Here is a 20178-nt window from a genome sequence, read left to right as displayed (position 1 = left end):
CGAAAACCCTATCTAACATATATAAAGTTAAGCGGAGTTTTTATAGTATTTATGAATGTTTTGTGTGAAGGTAAGTAAAAAAGATAAGCCCTATCCTATATGCATCCCCACACATTTGATGAGAAGCTTGTGGGGAGCAGGGGATGATGGAGAACATTGTCCTTTCTCGCACATAAGCAGACCCATTCACTCATTTGAAAGACTTTGCATGCACACTGTAAACCACCGCAAAATCCTTCATCATTCTGGCTGCTTACTTCAAAATCCAGTCTAGTTATCAATCTTGCGATTCCTGGAACCAGCACATTATTGAAGATTCTTAACCACAAGGGGAAAAAAGTCTCCCTTTTTTTTTTGCTCTTGATTCTTTTATTTCATTAATATGGGCTAAGATTGCTTTACCTTTTTCCGCTATTAGAAATAAATCATAAAGATGGCTTTAGGTATCATACAGTACAAATCACCTTGCACCTTGCCTGTTCTTCCTACATTAGGTTTTGGAAATGTATGCAAGCACCTGGGTGTGCTCTGGCTTATGGATCTTAATGGCTCTGCTCTTCTGCACTGCGTGAATGTATTGTTGCCTGTTTGTTCCTCCCTTTCTTGGTGGATTCTTGGATGATTTCCATTCTTTTGTTCTTCCATACAGTACTTCTGTGACCCATACAGCATAGTGGTTAACAGACTCAGAACTACATTGCTTGTGTTTGTGGGTCCACCAAGCTATGCAACTGTTGGAAGTTATAAACTGCTGTGCCTCAGTTTATTCATCTGTAAAATGCAGTACATTTTCTATGGGATAGGTAGGTTATGTGCATAATAGAGTAAAAGCACAGAAGGGATTTGGAACTGTGCCTGACACGTAAGAAGCATGATTCAAGTGTAAGCTGTTAAATTTATTAACACAGACCTTCTACATGCCCCCTGAAGTGTTTAAATGTGACACTTTCTCTTAGGTAGATAACTAGGGGGGTGATTTCTGGGCCTTAGCAATGGAATATCTTCAGTTTTACTAAAATATTGTTAAATCATTCTCTAAAGACACTGTGTACCAACTTATACCTATGGTGTGCAAGTTCCTTTTTATCCTCCACTTCAAGTCTATTGTCAGACTTCTAGTTTTTTTCAGTGTGACAGGTGGCAGAGTAGCTCTCTGTTATTTTAATTTGCAATCCCTGACAGAGAGTAAAGTTGAAAATCTTTTCTAGTTGGCCTTTCTGGGTATTGCTATTAATATTCTTTGCTTAAAACAAAATATACAATACTGTATCCAAGCATATGAAATTAAAATATAAGGAAACTCACTTTTTATCTTGAGGAGGAAGGGGCAGAAGAATAGGATTTAGCTGTATCTGTAACATTTTATTTATTTTTTTACGCTGATCAGGATTTTATTTAAACTTTAGTGAACAATCCTATAGAGACTTTGATATGTAAATATCTAAAATGTTACATCTTAAATTTAGTTGGTGAAGAATGCATTTAGCTATAAGCATGAGTTTAGTCTTCCACACTGAAACAAGATACTAAACTGTAAAACAAAACAAAACAGAAAACCTCACTTCCTATTGTTTGAAAATCCCAGTTTATTCAGTAGATTATAAAAATGCATAAGTCTTGGATAAGAGAATTGGCTGTACAAGAGTACTCCCTTTTCACAGTATTCCTTTTTACTTCATATGGGAGTTATTGCTTCTGCTGTAAGATTGAACTGTTACAGCACTAAAAGACAACTGTTTAGGGAAGATGCAGGAAAAGGAAAAGGAAATGTATGTAAGGCAATATTTCTTTTACATACAATAAGCATTATAGTGTTTTAGGAAGACAAGGTAAAAATTACTCAAGGCTAGCTGGGTTCTTACTGAATAAAAACAATGGGCTAAATACTGAGCTCCTTGTATCAATCGAATAATCAGCGCCTTGGTCGCCATATTGGTAATGGGGGTAGTTATCTTGTTACTCACTGTGATATTCATCTGGGTATTCTGCCTGATAATCACTACCACTAATTTCAGACCTGTTTGTTCCTTTCCCTTGACTTCCACTCTGAATGACAGGTTCTGCGGAAGCAGTGCCATATTTGGGATCATACACTTGCCGCCCAAGCCCAAACACACTCATTCCTTTCCAGGAAGCAACTTTGTTGGTTCTCATGTGTAGAGACATCGTCGCGTTGTCTGCTGGTTGTAATGTTAGCTTCTGATCATAGATGTCTTCTCTGGTAGCTGGTGTTAACATCCCCACCAGGCTGGCTCCTTTGTTGGGGCCCATCTGCAGACTAATTGTGGTCTGGTCAGTAGGTTTGTCAGTTTGCATTTGGGGATCATAAAGATGCCTCCTGATCCCATACTGTCATACCTGTGTGGCTGGCGCCATTTGTTGGTTCCTATCTGCAAACCAGTTACATTTTGGCCAGCTTTTAATTTTCATTCATCAAAACGTCTTGTTTGTTTTTCAGCCTACTTAACTCCAATGTCAAGGGTTGTATGGAATCCTTTTATTTTAGCCAGACCTGCGAGAGCCACCAGTGTAGTCTGAACCTGGGTCATGTTTCCATTCTCAAAAATATCATTTGCTTCAGATATGTCATGTGGCTTCATGTCATAAGAAGCCTGGATGGCTTTAATAAAGTTGCCAATATTCTCCAACTGAGGCCAGTTTAACGGGGACTCATTAACCTTCACTGAGCTTGGCTATTGCTTGTTGATGAGCTCGTAGGGGATGGTGCCATCTTTTAAGCACAGCAGAGAGTTGGTGTCAGTGTGCTGTCACTTCTATTTAAATTCAAAGATCTTCTTCTGCCTGATGATCGTACTTGGAAGCGATCTTGTTCTTGACCTCTGCCGAGAGCCTGTAATAAGGGCCCTTGTTGAAGAGGGTGATAGTGGTTCAGGTGGCAGGAAGAGACTGTGCTCAGGTCTGGGGGTTTCTCCTACTTGGCTTCCACACTCCTGGGCCTGAGAAGTGGCTGTATCACGAGATGCTCGGAGCTCGCACCCATGACAGGTGCAGGAGATGTCCTGACCAGTAACATTTTTTCTTTAAACACCAAAAATTTGAAGAAAGCTTGGAAAATGTTTATTTATCTGGGTGATGAGGAGCTGGTTATATTTTATATTATTTGTCATTTTCATAATGTTTCCAATATTCCAGAAATTAAAAAATCAATTTAGGTTTCATTATCAAGCCAGGGAATCATGTTTGGGATTCAGCAATTAAAAAGTGATAGAAATATTTTAAATATTGATTAAGAAAATTAGTATGAAATGGCTATCAGACGCATGAAAAAATGTTCATCATCACTAGCCATCAGGGAGATTCAAATTAAAACCACATTGAGATATCACCTTACACCAGTTAGAATGGCCAAAATTAGCAAGAGAGGAAACAACATGTGTTGGAGGGGATGTGGAGAAAGGGGAACCCTCTTACACTGTTGGTGGGAATGCAAGTTGGTGCAGCCTCTTTGGAGAACAGTGTGGAGATTCCTCAAGAAATTAAAAATAGAGCTTCCCTATGACCCTGCCATTGCACTCCTGGGTATTTACCCCAAAGATACAGATGTAGTGAAAAGAAGGGCCATCTGTACCCCAATGTTTATAGCAGCAATGGCCACGGTCGCCAAACTGTGGAAAGAACCAAGATGCCCTTCAACAGATGAATGGATAAGGAAGATGTGGTCCATATACACTATGGAGTATTATGTCTCCATCAGAAAGGATGAATACCCAACTTTTGTAGCAACATGGACGGGTCTGGAAGAGATTATGCTGAGTGAAATAAGTCAAGCAGAGAGAGTCAATTATCATATGGTTTCACTTATTTGTGGAGCATAACAAATAGCATGGAGGACATGGGGAGTTAGAGAGGAGAAGGGAGTTGGTGGAAATTGGAAGGGGAGGTGAACCATGAGAGACTATGGACTCTGAAAAACAATCTGAGGGGTTTGAAGTGGCGGGGGGTAGGTGGGTGGGGGAACCAGGTGGTGGGTATTAGAGAGGGCACAGATTGCATGGAGCAGTGGGTGTGGTGCAAAAATAATGAATACTGTTATGCTGAAAATAAATAAAAAAAAAATTAGTATGTATGTGTTACTGTAAGAAAACCAATTTCTTACAATAACATTTTAATCTTAAAAGTATAAATAGTAGAATTAAACTAATGAGAACAGGGACATTGGGTGTCTTAGTGGGTTAAGCCTCTGCCTTCGGCCCTGGTCATGATCTCAGGGTCCTGCGATCAAGCTCCACGTTGGGCTCTCTGCTCAGTGGGGAGCCTGCCTCTCCCTCTCCCTCCGCCTGCTGCTCCCTTTGCTTGTGTTCTCTCTCTCTCTCTGTCAAATAAATAAAATCTTAAAAATAAAATAAAATAATGAGAACATTCAATTTATTTTAAATAGAGAATATAGTGACACCTGTATGGTTCAACCTGTTAAGCATCTGCCTTCTGCTCAGGTCGTGATCTTAAGGTCCTTGGATCGAGCCCTGCTCAGTGGGAGCCTGCTTTTCCTTTTCCTTCTGCCCTCCTTTTGCTTGTGCTCTCTCTCTCTCTCTCTCTCTCTCAAATAAATAAATAAAAATCCTTAATAAAATTTTTTTTTAAATATGGAAAATATATTTGGAGAGAAAATTCTCCAGCTTCCTGACAATAGAAAATGATTATGGTATGATAAAAAGTAAGATATCCTATTGAATATTGTATTTTAAATGTTTTCTGAATATGTTACCAAAATTAATTATGTCTGTAAAATTTTATTTAAATATTGTATAAAAGTACCATTTTTCTTAATCTTAGAATGATTTCTATTTTATTTTATTTTTTTAAAGATTTTATTTATTTGACAGGGAGAAACAAGCTCCCTGCTGAGCAAGGAGCCCAACGACAACCTATCCCAGGACCGTGAGATCATGACCTAAGCCGAAGGCAGATGCACAACCAGCTGAGCCATCTGGGCACCCCAGAATGATTTCTATTTTATTTATCATTAAAACAGGTTAAATGCGTTGTTATTGCCAATGTAAAGAGGCAAATGCCATAAACCCATCTGCTTTCATTGCTTATCTGTATCTATCTATCTATCTATCTATCTATCTATCTATAGATAGATATAGATCTCTCTCTATATATACATTCAATTTGGTATACAGTCTTGTCTTTGTAATAATTACTTAATTTAATTAATGTGGAAACTGATTTTAACATGGGCAAATGACATATATGATTACATCATCTAGATAGTTTTCTTATCCATGTTGAAAAGTTATAGGTTCAGAGCAAAAAATTCAACTTAAATTTTACCCAATAGGGTTTAAAGGCTAAAGGGTCAATTTTCCTGGACAGTGTTGACTAGAACTCTAAATGAGTTTTTGAGGAAAGTATCAGGTAATCTTTTGTGGATTTAAAAAAATCATTAGAGCTTTGTTCAACTCCTATGCTTTGAAGTTCCTACTATTCTTTAAGACTACATGTGAATATGAAATCACCTATCCTTTGTATTTCTCAACGTTTCCCATAATAAATTTTTATTATTTAAGAAGATTTTTTAATTTGATTATACTAATACTCTGAATTAGATGTTCTAATATAGATTATAATAACTTATGAAACACTTCAGTGATCTAAGGATAGAATAATATATAATAAAACTATTGGTCTCTTAATTTTCTAGATCCCAAAATAACAAAGTCTAATAACATTCAGACTTGGCAGTTTGAAAATCAGGTAAATTGTGGATAGAGTCATCAGGTATTTAAAATAGCTGTAATAGGGTGCCTTGGTGGCTCAATTGATTAAGTGTCTAACTCTTGGTTTTGGCTCACGGGTCATGAGATTGAACCCCATGTTGGGCTCCATACTCAGTGGGGAGTTTGCTTGAAGATTCTCTCCTTCTGTCTTCCCCCATCTTAAATAAATAAATCTTTACAAAAATCTTAAAAATTAAAAAAGTAAAAATAGCTATATTGAAACATTTTTGAAAAACAAATTATGCACATTTAAAGTGTACAATTTGTTAAGTTTTGAGATATATATGTATATCTACACACACACACACACACATACCTATAACATCATCAATACAGTTAAGATTGTGACATACCCATTACCCCCGAAATTTCCTCTGACCTCTCGGTAATCCTTCACCCTACTCCCTCATTTCTAGCCAACCACTGATCTACTTTCTGTCACAAAAAATGAGTTTGTGTTTTCTAGACTTTTACATACATATTTTTGCATATTAACACTGTTCATTAATACTGCACAGGTAAGGGGCACCTGGGGGGCTCAACTGGTTAAGTGTCTGCCTTCAGCTCATGTCAGAAATCCAGGAGTAGCTTTGTTGGATAACTTTGGTCCAGCCTGTTTCACGATGTTGCGGTCACACTGTTGGTGAGGGCTGCGGTTATCAGAATGCTTTACTTCACTAGAAGTTCTCTTCCAAAGATAGCTTACTCATCTGCCCGTTGGCTGAAGGCCAAATTCCTCAGTGGCTTACTCCTGCTGTTAGAAGGCATCAGACCTCATATTTTGGCCTTTTTATAGGATTGTTCAACATAGTGTTGGGCTTCCTACAAAGAGCATGTTACAAGAAAGAGAATGAGCATGACCAAAATGAAAGCTGAATTATGTTGGAAGTCAAATACCATCTCTTCTCCCATATGCTGTTGGTCACTCAGAACAACCTTGGTTCAGTATGGGAGAGGGCTACACACCTGATTCACTGTAGGAGATGGATGTCATTGAGGCCTTCTCAAAGGCTAGCTATCACAATATATTTAGGCTATAAAATCAAACTGTTTGGGACGCCTGGGTGGCTCAGTCGATTAAGCGGCTGCCTTTGGCTCAGGTCATGATCCCAGGGTCCTGGGATTGAGCCCCACATCGGGCTCCCTGCTCATCAGGGAGCCTGCTTCTCCTTCTCCTTCTGCCTGGTGCTCTGCCTACTTGTGCTCTCTCTCCATCTCTCTAATAAATAATTAAAATCTTTTAAAAAATAAAATTAAAAAATCACATCAAACTGTCCAATAAGTTTTAAGATTCATGTAATCAGCCCATAAACCCACATTAGCCATATCTGTTTGCCTATAATTTATGGGATGATTACGTAACAGTCTTACAATTTACTGAATAATTTTAAAAGCACATATTTACTCAATACTTTATTAACAGCATTTGGAGGTAACAATACTACATTTCCTTTAAATGTCCTCTGTTGGGGTGCCTGGCTGGCTTAGTCAGTAGAGCATGCCACTCTTGATCTTGGGGTGGTGGGTTCAAGCTCCACATTAGGGGTTAAGATTACTTAAAAAGAAAATCTTTAATAAATAAATAAATACTCTTTTATTTTAAGAACTTTTTGTTAAATCTGGTAGATTTCATCCTTCTGTGGTTTTTTTTAGTATATATTTAAGTATTTATGAGAGTTTCAGAACAGAAGAGAACCATCTCTATTAGTAAAACCTTCAGCATGCTAGAAAATAATCTAAATCTATTTTTTTTAAGATTTTATTTATTTATTTGACAGAGAGAGATCACAAGGAGGCAGAGAAACAGGCAGAGAGAGAGGGGGAAGCAGGTTCCCTGCTGAGCAGAGAGCCCAATGTGGGGCTCAATCCCAGGACCCTGAGACCACAACCCGAGCCGAAGGCAGAGGCTTAACCTACTGAGCCCCCAGGTGCCCTAAGAATCTGAATCTATTATATATAGTTTTGTTCTTAAGAATTAGGGTTCCTGGGTGGCTCTTTTGGTTAAGTGACTGCCTTCAGCTCAGGTCATGATTCTGGAGTCCCGGAATTAAGTCCCGCATCAGGCTCCCTGCTCCACAGGGAGTCTGCTTCTCTCTCTGACCTTCTCCCCTCTCATGTTCTCTCTTACTCTCTCTCTCTCTCAAATAAATAAATAAAGTCTTAAAAAAAAAAAGAATTAATAATGAGGGGCTCCGGGGTAGCTCAGTTGCTTAAGCATCTGACGCTTTATTTCGACTCAGGTCGTGATCTCAGGGATCAAGCCCCAGTTGGGCTTTGAACTGCGCATGGATCCTGCTTAAGATTCTCTCTCTCCTTCTGCTCTCCCTCTCTTTCCCTCGGCCTCCCCCTCTGCTCATGTGTATGCATATGCTCTCTAAAAAAAAGAAAATAGAAAGAATAAGCATTAAATTAAGACAGATTCACTAATTCAATATTTATGTTTCACAGATTCTACTGTAGCAAAAAGTTGTTCATGTGAAGATTATGATTTTATTATTCACACTTTTCAATGGATTTCCAATATTTTAGGTGTAGATACATTTTAAAAATTCTTCAACTGGTGTTGCTTTGAAACTGGTATGGGAAGGCATAAAGAGGAGGAGTTGAGTTTAAAAATAAATCCCACTTAGAAATTCGGCATACTTTTAAAAGATCATGTAAAGCTAAATTATAGCTTATACTTAAACTCTAATAAAGACTCAAAATATTAATAGATGTTCTTCTATATTACCACTAATAGCGTATGTGACTCAAAATAAGCCCCCAGTGCAAACAATGAGAACTAAATTGAGCACAGCATCAGAAATCTGGCAGTAAAATCACTTGGCCCCACCCTGTAGCACATGCTGTTCCCAAGGAAGAAGCAGTACGTTCTTAGGCTTAAGGTTTGGCAAAGGTTCTCATCATTCTCAGACCTCCTTCAGACTCCCAGATCTGTATTCAGTTTCTTTTCATACCCCTGCCTGCCTCATGTGCTCTTGCTGATGACTTTATAAAACATCAGGAATACCTGCACAATTTGATGCAATTTTAACTGCACCCCAAAACGCAAATTTAAAGTGAGCAGGTGAAGTAGCTTGCCTTTGCTTAGTGAATTGAAGACTTACCGAGGGTCGTGGGGGGCACGTATATTGGCTGGCTGACAAAACCGAGTAGGCTAATAAGCTCAGACTGTTCCGTTTCCAAGAGAACTCTTTATTTCCCCAATATTCCATGACTTTGTAAAGAGTACACGAGTCACTGACACTGTAAGACACTTTGGCTTCTCAGACCCCATTAGGCTCCCTGAGTTAGCTGGCATAGCACATAGGCGTGGGCACAGCACATGACAGTGCGCAGGGCACCAGGTATCTATTCCCAAGAATGAATGTGGAAACTAATTTATTATTTACCTTGCATTTCTTCAAGATATATTTTAATTAAATTAGGAATGTCAGTGTTAAGAAGCAAAGTCTTGTTTCCTACATTTGCTCCTTAAATCAGAATGCTTTCCTTAGATTAAATTTAAGCATTCATTACATTAACCAATATTTATGGAGTTTCTAATAAAGGCCAAGCAACCATGTTCACAGTGGTGAACAAAACAAGGGCAAGGTTTCTACTCTGGGCATAAATACCTTAGCATTTGAGACTGACATAAGGGGGTCAATAAGCACACTTCAGGTAGTGGTGAGTGTTATGGTCAAAATCAGTTGGAGGGATATGCCATCAGAGAAGGCATCACTGTGGAGATGACATGTGAACTGAAAGGAAAGGCAAAAATTGGGGCAGGCACTTTCGGGGCAGAGAAAATAACAAGTGCAAAGGAAGGCCCAGAGGCTAGAAAAAGCTTGACCTGCTTGAGCATCAGATGGATAGCCATCACTTAGTGCACAAGACAGGAAGTCTTAGAAAACGGGGTCAAGAGGTGGGCAAGGCCTTGGCTTAGCATAGTATGTCTTTAAAATTTAAAATTTATTTTCTTTTTTTTCTCAGTTTACTAAAATACATAGACCATCTGCCTCTTTGTAGCAGAGTAAATTTCAAGTTAAAGGACTCACTGATGATAATGTCATTATTTTGGTTACTTAATTTGCTGATGACGTCTCAAGTTTGGGAGCTGTAATATAAGTCACATGGAGCTTACAGCCAAGATCATGTAAGACATTTGTAAGCAAGCAGTCGGGGTAGCATAGAAAGAGGAAGATAGTATCCACACTTTGCCTTAATTGAATACTGCATTTATCTATTAATTCTGTGCAAATAGTTCAATTGGAAGTCGTTTTGTCTATAGATTTGTGCCCTTCTCTAGAATGAGGCATGCCAGTAGGGTGCAGATAAGTCCTTGAACCCCAGCTTCCAAAGTGGTTGACTACCAGCTAGTCAAACTAAGAGGATTTACTGCAGCTGAAAATGTACATTGTTGGCCTATATAGCTTTTTTAAAAAAATACTTTATTTATTTTTGAGAGAGTGCACATGTACAAGAGTGGGTGGAGGGACAGAGGGAGAGTGAGAAGCAGGCTCCCCCCTATCCCAGGACCCCCAGGATCATGACCTGAGCCAAGGGCAGACACTTCACCAACTGAGTCTCCAGGCACCCCGAGGACTGTATACTTTTTAAAGTATATACAAGAAATACATTTTGTCATAAATTAGTTTAAATGCAGTAGATCTGACATTTCTTTCTAAGAATTTCAAAGTCTGAGGAAAGAAATTTCTTTCCTTATGTATCTTGGACTGATAAGTTTCACCCAGAGTGATCAAATTTAAAAACAAATAAATCTGATGTTACAGTGAATTACTTTCTACTCAGTGTCTAAGCACCGGGGCTCATTCTTCAGAATTGAGACAAGTGACAACCACTCAGTGTATTTGGTCCTTGACTGCTGTGTTTTTGTCTTTGTGGTTTCAATATATATGTATTGGAAGTGAAACTAACATAGTAAAATAAATATCCCAAGTGAGTGAAAAAATAATCCCTATGATTTCTCAAGGAAAAAAAAACTCAAATATAAACCTTGTCATAAACTTCGGGCTGCACCAGCACAAAGCAGTGTTAACATACACAAGGAGGGGACTGCCAGGGCTAGATGTAGTGACCTTTATGGTACCGTCTTTGTTGGCATGCTGACCAACACAGGGTATGGACTAGGAAGGCCCAAGAAGCACAGACCCAAACCTAAAAAGTTTGGGCAGATTATGAAATTTGAGTCTTGGCTTTGCAGAATGGTTTCTTTTATATGTATTTCCTTCCAAAATAGCTACTTCTCGTTAAGACTCCCTCCTGTTTTGTTGTTTGTTTATCTGTTTTAAAGAGGAAAATATCTTACTTTAGAGATAGAATATTGAATCCAAAATGCCCCTGAACCAGCACAAAGTTTAGCACATTTAATATATATTTTGTATAAATATGAACATTTATAATATACATTTAAATTTAATTTTGTAAATTAATTTTGTTCAGACAAATGAAAATTAACCTATGGAAGGAAAGACAGCATATAAATATAATTCACTGTCAATGCTGATACGAAATTCAGGAGGTCTGGATTTTATGCCCTTACTTGTTATTTGTTCATTTTGTGCCTATTTCATCAGCTTAGAAATTTAAGTAATAGACTGGTAAGTGTTTAGAGTAATAAAGTATGGATGTTCATATATGTGCATATAATTCATCATACTTTAGAATTAAATTCATTATATGAGGTGTCCATGGAGTACCACAGGCTTAACACGGTGCCTCACAAAACATCAGGACTCAATATATTATTAACTCTCCTTAACAACTAGGTTTTCCCTTTTTCATCCCCACCCCCCAAGGGTACTTGGACGTTTTGCTTAGTGACGTTTGCTTAGTGAGAGGGTAAGAAACTTTTTTCCATCTTGCCTTGCCTTTGAAGAGCTAGTGTGCTCATGTAGCTTAACACCATAGGGGAGGGAAGCACATCTTTAGGGACTTACTATGACTTACTAAAGCCCATAACAGTAGTGATGGGTGAGGTCAGAAAGTGGCACGCCTCGTCCACCCAGCCCCTGTGATCTGACTTTCTGGAGTTGATTGCCTTTGCCTTTATCCAGCTCCCTCCAGGCCCAGCGGGATCTTAAAAGACAGACACAGAATTTCAGGTGAACACAATTGCTTGGCAAGTACGCTAAGAAACGCTCTTGTGTAAGTGGCTGTACCATTACTTTGCAAGTGTGTCCAGTTCCATTGCCACCTAGGTACATTTATAGGCCTCAATACCTGAAAACACTTCAAAGCATCAATGTGAATTTCAAGTTGATTTGCGTCTGTTGTGCATGATGATTTGAAGCTGAAGGTCCTTTGCAGACAAAGAGAATGGATAACACATTGTGTCTAGAATTAGAACTGAAGAGTCTCCAGTGACGTTAACCACTATGCTTGGACCAACAAGTGGAGGATCTCGGCAATTCACTTTTCTTGGGTCCTCAGTGGGCATTTCATTGCCTTATGTGCTTAACGTATTTTAATTTACCTCCAACTTTGCAAGTTGGTCATAGAAATTTTTTTTCAAAACCTGATAAACAGGCATGTTCCACAGTTTAATTCCCTTAGTCAGGGTTGAGTCATTACTGTTTTCTCACCTTCACACCAGATGTCATCATAGAGGTTTGGGATTTGCTGAAACACTTTCCTCAGAATAAAAAGTTTCACAACTTCATATAGGTTAGGTTTTTCATTGTGTCTGATTTTTAGCATGCTTGAATAAGTTTAAATGCTGGTAACCGGTTGAAAGCAACTGAACCAAAGGAACTAGGAATGGTATCACAGATTCTTGGAAATCAGTTATGGTTAAAGATTAGAGCAGACTCTGCTGCTGCCTGTCTTTTTTGTGTAAACATAAAGTTCAAGGGTCACACATGACACAGGAAAAAAAAAAAAAAAAGTAACTCCTGCAAAAAGTTTTTTAACTCTTTCTTTAAATAGTTTCCTGATTGTACCCTGTTTGCAAAGTGAATGAAACAGTTCAACTTCCTGGCTGCTGGGCTTTAACAGATAGCAAACTTACTGTCAGATGAATCACAATATTTTTCACCTGCAGTTGAAGATAACGCTGCTCTGTCCCAGGTCAGTCCCCAGACCTCTGAGATGCTGTTTCTGGCCTTGAATCTACTTAGGGTACAGATCGCTCTCATACCTAGCTGAGGTTATATTCTCTACTCTATCTGGCCCTCAGTAGGTAAACATCCCCTATGAGGCCAAAAGCAACAAAGCTGAGAAAACTTGGCTGAATCTGGAAACCTGTTATTAGTTCGCCACTTCCCACACCAAGAGTACGTTCTTACTTATTTCCCAGGGTCTGACTTTGGACCCTGTTCTCTGTTGGCTGTGACCTCAGCACCTCTCTAATATAAGAATTTACACTTTCCTCTCTCTGCCTCATTTCATGCTCTTTTTTTGCACCCTACTACTAAATCTTCAGTCTACGGACATTTTTGGTGTTTCTCCCTAATTTGAATGGACTTTTAGTTTTCTCCAGGCATGGTGTGCCCACCTCCTGTGCCTTCCAGACTTTGACTCACCATTCCTTCCACTCCCCCTGCTACCTCCCCAATCTTATCTACCTCACTCAACAACCTTGTCTCAAGAGTGAACTTCATGCATCTTAGCCTATTGGAGTTTTGGCCAGCTAACCTTCCGCATCATCTAATGGACCTCACCAACCTGTCTCTCTGCCTGGGGTGATGCCGTTAGGTCTTTAAAAGAGAGTATGGTTGGGGCTCCTGCGTGGCTTGGTCAGTTAAGTAGGTCAGGTCTTGATCTCAGCTCAGATTTTGACCTCAGGATCATGAGTTTGAGCCCCATGTTGGGCTCCATGCTGGGTGTGGAGCCTACTTTAAAAAAAAAAAAAAAAAAAAGAGAAGAAGAAGAAGAAAAGAATATGGCTTTGTGCTGATTGGTCCCTCTGGCTTCCCTTTGATTGATTTTTCCCACCACAAATTTCATATTGGATAGAAAAATGTAAGAAAAACACATATACTTCTTTTATTTACTATTTGAGTCAAGTTGTATCACCTAGGCCCTGTTTTAGATGTCACTCCACTAATCTTATTCAGTCTATTAACATGGGGATAGAGACTTAATAATAAATTAAGTTTAATTTTACTAGCAGAAAGTAATACTTTAGGCATATCTGCTCCTAAATAGGGATGTGTCCATTTAGATGAGGATTTAAGGGTTCTCTAACAGGCTTTGCTTGGATGCCCAGACTCCTGCATGCAGACGACTGCCATTCTTTTCTTTGATCTAAAACCATGCTTCTCAGACATTAATGTGAATATGGGTTTGTATATAAAACAGACAGACAAATATATACCTTGAACTTTATGGGCAGAATCACTTTTGAAAATCCCTTTTGTCTGGCCCTTCAACCGAAATTTTTTTTAATACAAATCATTTGCCAATATTTAAAAATCAGGAAATCTCAGCAGAAATCTAGAAATTTTGTTCAAAAATTTTTAAATCTGACAGCACTATGAGCCAGTTCCAAGGAACAGCTGCCTCTGGACACGAGTATGTGCTTGTTGGTTTGACACGAGTATGTGCCTGTCCCGCAGGCCTCACTCACTTTATTCGCTGTTGGGCCTTATAGGTATTTGCATTTGTGATCCTTGTCTTAAAAGGAGAAGAATGGATGGTGCCAAAGACAATAAAGCGTAGATTTTCACATAGCAGCGTTTTCTTTTGGAAAGTTAAAACGTACAAAAAAATTATAAAAAATAAAGCAATAGTCTTGTATTACCCACCACCCAGAATAAGTCACTGTTGAGTTTTGGGAAGTTTGCTTTCAGGGATTTCCTGCTGTAGAATTTTATTAAGATACGAAGGAGTTAATTTCTTCCTCAGCAAGCTTCCCTCTGTTCTTAATGATTTTGTTACCTTTTTCCTCGGGAGATGTAATTATTTCAGGTTTGCAGAGTCGAGTCATTTTGTGACTAAGGCATTCGGCTTTTTCCAAATCAGGGACTTTACTGGTTCTTGGTTAAGGATTCTTTTTGACCACTAGGCCCAAGTAGAAAACATGATTGTCAGTTGATTTCCTAATAGTTTAAATAGGACAAAGGCTCAGTTTTAAGTACTTTTAAAAGGTTAATTTGTGAGTATTCTTAAATGGGGAACATTTCAAGGCAGTTAGATTCATCTTAGTTCTGACCTTACCTGTTTAGGAATGTCTATTTTTTCAGATCAGTGAACAGAGTCAAGTATTCATCTAGACCAAAGTTGAGAAATCCAGCCACCTTTCTCATGTGGTGTGATATCTCTAGCCACACCTCCACTGCCTTCAAACCTTTGTACCAGAGAGCTCTCCCCTTGGGAATGAGTGTGAGAACCCATTTGACTTTTGCTCAGACTACTTACATAATGATCAACTTCTGATCTGCGGTTACCATGCATTTTAGCAGTTCAACCATGCTCAGAGGTTTAGGATGCAAATAATTTTCTTAACTAGGATTTAGACTCTTTTGCTTTTTCCCAAGAGGTAATTTAATATGAATTATTAATTTCATATGTAGTATGGCTGTGATATACAAATAAATGTATAATAAGGACATAAAATATATTTTCTGATGAGATAAAGTATAGAGCTCAACACTTTGGTATTTAATTAGTGTTTAGTTGAAGTATCTTCCTTATTAAAAATATGCATTATCCTAGCAATATCATGGGCTAGATACAGTTTGGTGGTCTACTCAGGAAGCCTCACCATGTCATAGCATGGGTTCAGTGGGAAAATACACTCTGTGATACACATATTGGAAAAGGATGCAAAGATGCTTGGAATGTGACTTTCTTACTCAACCACAACCCCAAGCGTGGTGTACGTGACGGCCATTTGTGCCAGTAGATGCCTGCAGACTCTGGTGTTCTTGTTGTTCACACCTTGTACCTCAGGCTAGAGCCCTCTTTTCCTCCACTTTTCCCAGCTCCAGGTGGTGTATTTGGCACATTTTGGCACATGCAACCCATCTCTTTCCCTCTCTCTCTCTCTCTCTTTTTTTCCCCATTTCTCTTCTGTTTCATTCCCTCGAGTAACATATTGGTCAACAATACGGTATTTCTGAATGAATACACTCTGATTCATTACAGCAACAGGCCATTTCTGTTTGTCTTTCTGTAGCACATGTTTATTGTTCTTATCTTAAAGATGAATTTGACTCCTTTGTTTGTCTGTAATCAGGTAAATCACTGTCGTTATTCCCAAATATACATTTCTGTTATTCAAATCTAAAAGTAAATTCCCCTAAGAGAGGACACAAGATTAAACACAATCTGTACACCGCCCAATTTCAGTGTCCTATGAACTAGCTGGTAACTGAGGTTTTGCTTTGAAAACCAGCAGGAAGTTCAGTTCAGCTAGACTGGGGAATGGGGGGGATGGAGGGTGAAGTAGCGGCCAGATAATGTAATGTCCACTTGTCCACGATAAACAGTTTTTGTTTCATTATAAATGTGATAAGAAGTCATTATAAAGTTTTGGCTGCTGGGTGGAAGGTGGGCTGTGGTGAATAGTGGATGGTGGGGAACAGTGAAAACAAAAAGAACAGTGAAAATGCCTTTGCAAGGGTCCGGGGAAGGATACTGATGGCTTAAACTAGCAGATTAGTAGTGTGGGAAGAGGTTTCAGGTTTGCACTGATCTTGAAGATAAAGCCAGTAGGATTTGCTACTGGATTGGATGTTGCCTGTGAGAGATAAAGAGGAGTCCAAAAAGACCTCTGGTTTGAGTCCCTCAGTTTTTATTGATTCCTTCCCTTCAACACACCACTTATCCAAGTCCTTTCTTCCTTTCAGAAATCAGTTTTGAGCCTGACTCCATTCTTCGGTTGCTTCTTCTCTCTTTTCCCACCACCCATCTCTGGAAACTTACAGATTCTACCTGCTTCGTGAACTTTCTAACAGATTTTGAAATCCTTGATCTTTCATCAAACTCTTCTGATTGACCAAAGACCACACTCTTTCCACATAGTTTATTCAGTTGGGAGGAAGTGTTTCCATAGCTGTTCTGTCCTCAAACCAGGTACATACGTTGCCTCCTGACTATAGTGCCCTTTTAACTGAGAAGTACTAATGCCTCGTTTTCTATTTATATATTTGCCCTGTGTGTTTAATTCCGTGTTTCAATATATGTGCATCCATGTAAGTGCCTGTCTTAGATTTTTAAAATTTAAAGGGATACAATTCAGTTCTAAATAAGTATTTTTTAAGTGATGAGAACATTTCATTTCCAATGTAGTGGCTGGTGGCTTGTTTGGTAAGAATTTTAATCACACTTTGACTAGTAATCGGACTCCTTCCTCCTTGCATTTTAAAATGATGACGTTCCTGGATTTTTCTGAGGACAGCACTCTGCTTTCAGTTTTCCAGGACTGTCCTTTGAAAACTCGGGAAACCACACTGAGTTTACCAAACTCTCCATTATGCCAACATCATACCTTTGCCGTTCTACCATGTGGGACATCTATTTTCCAATATTGGAAAGTTTCTAACTTTTGTGTTAGAAATTCTTTGGGAAGGGATGGGAAAATACTTTATTTTAGGGGAAAAGTGACACCGTATTTACTGGTAATAAATCTAGAATTTTCATTGAGCTGACTTTAATAATATGTTTTTATGAACCATGTTTAGCAAAGGGAATTAATTTCCTTTGAGTATCACCATGGACTTTTAGAAACCAAGAATGATTTATTTGCTTTGTGTCTAAGATTAACCAAGTTAAGAATGGAAAAATCCTATTAGATCATAAGAGACTGTTCCCTTCCCCACTGCAGGATTATGTGCTACAGTATATTTCCTAATCTTTGTTCTTTTTAATAACATTCTTCCTGTATCCATTTGAAAGTCATTACCCCCAAAATATTTCCGTGAAATTATATCGTGCATGATTTCAGATAAAGATAAATTTATAATGTTTGTTTTATAATACACACCAAAGTTTAGTTTTTTTAAATATTGAGCAATATTCATCTCTATCTAATGAGACAATCATACTAGCTCTCTACAACTTTAAATAATCACAGTATTTTCTTGTACTTGAGTAACTTGTACTATAATTTTGGAATAGTGCTATTTTGTTTGGAACACAGTGTGGACTATGTGTCACTTGTCAGATATACTTTACAAAGAAATTAGAATGTGCCCTAAACTGAGAGGGAAGCAGATCAGGGTTTGTTTTCTTTTTTTGACTTTCTGTTTTTAATATAAAAATGGTGGAAATGATAGACAAATGATGCATTGGGACATGGATAACTCGTTAAAGTGGTAGTTCATATTCACAGAGAGCATAGAGATATACATGCCGAGCTGCCAGACCTCAGCAAGTGACTATTGTGGGTGGTCCCTGATTCCCACATGGTGTCCAGCCAGGACTTCAGTTGCTCAAAGTTAAGTGAGACCCATTTAGAAACTATAACTAGGAAACAGTGTAAATTCAGTTAATCAGCAAATTAGTTATGAGGTGTGTCATTATGTAATATATTAAATGGGGCTACTGTGGACATTTCTCTCTCTTTTTTTTTTTAAAAGACTTTATTTATTCATTTGGCAGGCAGAGATCACAAGTAGGCAGAGAGGCAGGCAGAGAGAGAGAGAGAGGGAGGGGAGGAAGCAGGCTCCCTGCCGAGCAGAGAGCCCGATGCGGGGCTCAATCCCAGGACCCTGGGATATGACCTGAGCCAAAGGCAGAGGCTTTAACCCACTGAGCCACCCAGGCGCCCCTGGACATTTCTTTTTTAACATAATGGTCTGTGGGTTTGGAATTATTCTCAAAGGTGGTTTGAAAAATCAGCTGGCTTAAAAAAAAAAATACTAGCTAACGTGAGAAACAAAAGAATAAGCCTGAATGTTATGTATCACTTAAGTTGGATTTGCATATTATCTTCGTGTCTGCAATTAGATAATCATCTAAGTGAATAAATATCACTTTTTTTCCACCACACCAGATAAAATCTGCCAAATTACTGCTGAAAAATTGGCCATAGCTCCTCAGTCCCTCCAAGATGAAGTCTAAACTCCTTAGCACAGTATATGCTTCAGCACAAAGCTGTGCTCAGTACTCTCTTCTGTCCCTTCTCTTTCTCGAATCTCCCTCCTGCCCCTCCTCCATATCCCAGTTGTCTCATGTCTTTACTGCTGTCGATGCTGCTGTAACCAGGAACTTCTTCTCTTTCTTTGCTTGGTAAATTCCTATTCATCCTCCATGCCCAACACCAAATGGCCGGGCAGTTTTTCTGGGGTCGACCAGGTGGCCCTCAAATATTTTATATCCTGTGGGTTTTTCTAAGGCTGAGATGATGTGTTTTCATTTCTGTATCCCTCTCTTCATCTAGTTCCTGCCCCACTCTCTGCTATATATTTGGTGGCAGGGATATTGAAGGCATTTATGGAGTTTGTCAGTGAATTAATGAATGAATGCTACAGTAATCCATCCATGGGTAGATACTAATCAACGCTTTAATGACTAGTATCCAGTGTTTTCTATTCTGGTTCTTCATAGTTCACACAACTGAATAAATCTAGACCTAACATATGTTGGTACAGAAACCATTTTTTTAATTTGCTTACCTTTACTTTGAATTCAGTGACGGAATTTTATCATCATTATCTTAGGTAAACTACCTGATCTCACATAATTGTATACTAAATACTGTGTGCATTTACACTGCTGTGCATTTGTTTGGGTAAAGAGTGATATCACAGTATTCTGGGAATTCTCATGAAAATTTAGAACTATCCTACTAAAAATCAAAGTATAACATGAATCCATAGCTCTTTTTTTTGGAATCTCTTTGGGGAAGCTGAAGAACGAAATGAGAAAAAGGATGCAGAGCTGTACACAGTTGCATTAAAATGCTCAGAGGATAAAGTAATTGCTACAGAAATTCAGAGTGATGTGTTGAGATGGATAAAGAAGGATTAAGGAAGGAGGTAATGTAGGGGTGTGATAAGGGTAAATGGGGGGCAGGATGCTGCAGGAAGTTGGGGGCATCATAACAAAGGTACAAGCTGTGGAGAATATTTCCTTGATCCCCCTTTCTTACTTTGCCTTTTCTCTAGGCACTCCAGTTTGCCTGCTGCTATGCATAAGATCACACTAGCCAAGTTCTGGGAAAGGATCCAGTAGGAAGCATGCAAGAAACTTCCTGGCCATAACAGAAAATTGCTTCAATATTAGATTGCTTTGTTGCTTGGGCCTCACATCTGTTTCCTTGTCCTTTCACCAGCCTCTGTGCTGGTTAAAGTAGATCTCCTGATTCCTGCCTTCTTGACCTTGTTACCATTCCAGAAGCCTTGCCATTGTGCCTTGGGTTCTCATCTATCTGCTTGTTTGGTTTCCTTTCTTTTTTTTACTTTTGGTCTCTGAGCTCCTATGATCTCTATGTTCTGATTTCTGCCCAGCTGAGGTTCCTGACTTGCTATTCTCACTCAGATCC

General features: G+C 38.7%; 1 protein-coding gene and 1 pseudogene across 3 annotated transcripts in view; one reads left to right on the top strand and one right to left on the bottom strand.

Moving 5' to 3' along the window:
* Nucleotides 1–20178, top strand: part of ADGRV1 (adhesion G protein-coupled receptor V1) — a 541343-nt gene that overhangs the window by 285652 nt on the left and 235513 nt on the right. The gene's annotated exons all lie outside the window — the stretch shown is intronic.
* Nucleotides 1837–2721, bottom strand: LOC116585691 (annotated as a pseudogene).

The sequence above is a fragment of the Mustela erminea genome, chromosome 3, assembly GCF_009829155.1.
Source record: "Mustela erminea isolate mMusErm1 chromosome 3, mMusErm1.Pri, whole genome shotgun sequence".
Taxonomy (NCBI): domain Eukaryota; kingdom Metazoa; phylum Chordata; class Mammalia; order Carnivora; family Mustelidae; genus Mustela; species Mustela erminea.
This window is presented reverse-complemented; position numbering and strand designations above follow the sequence as displayed.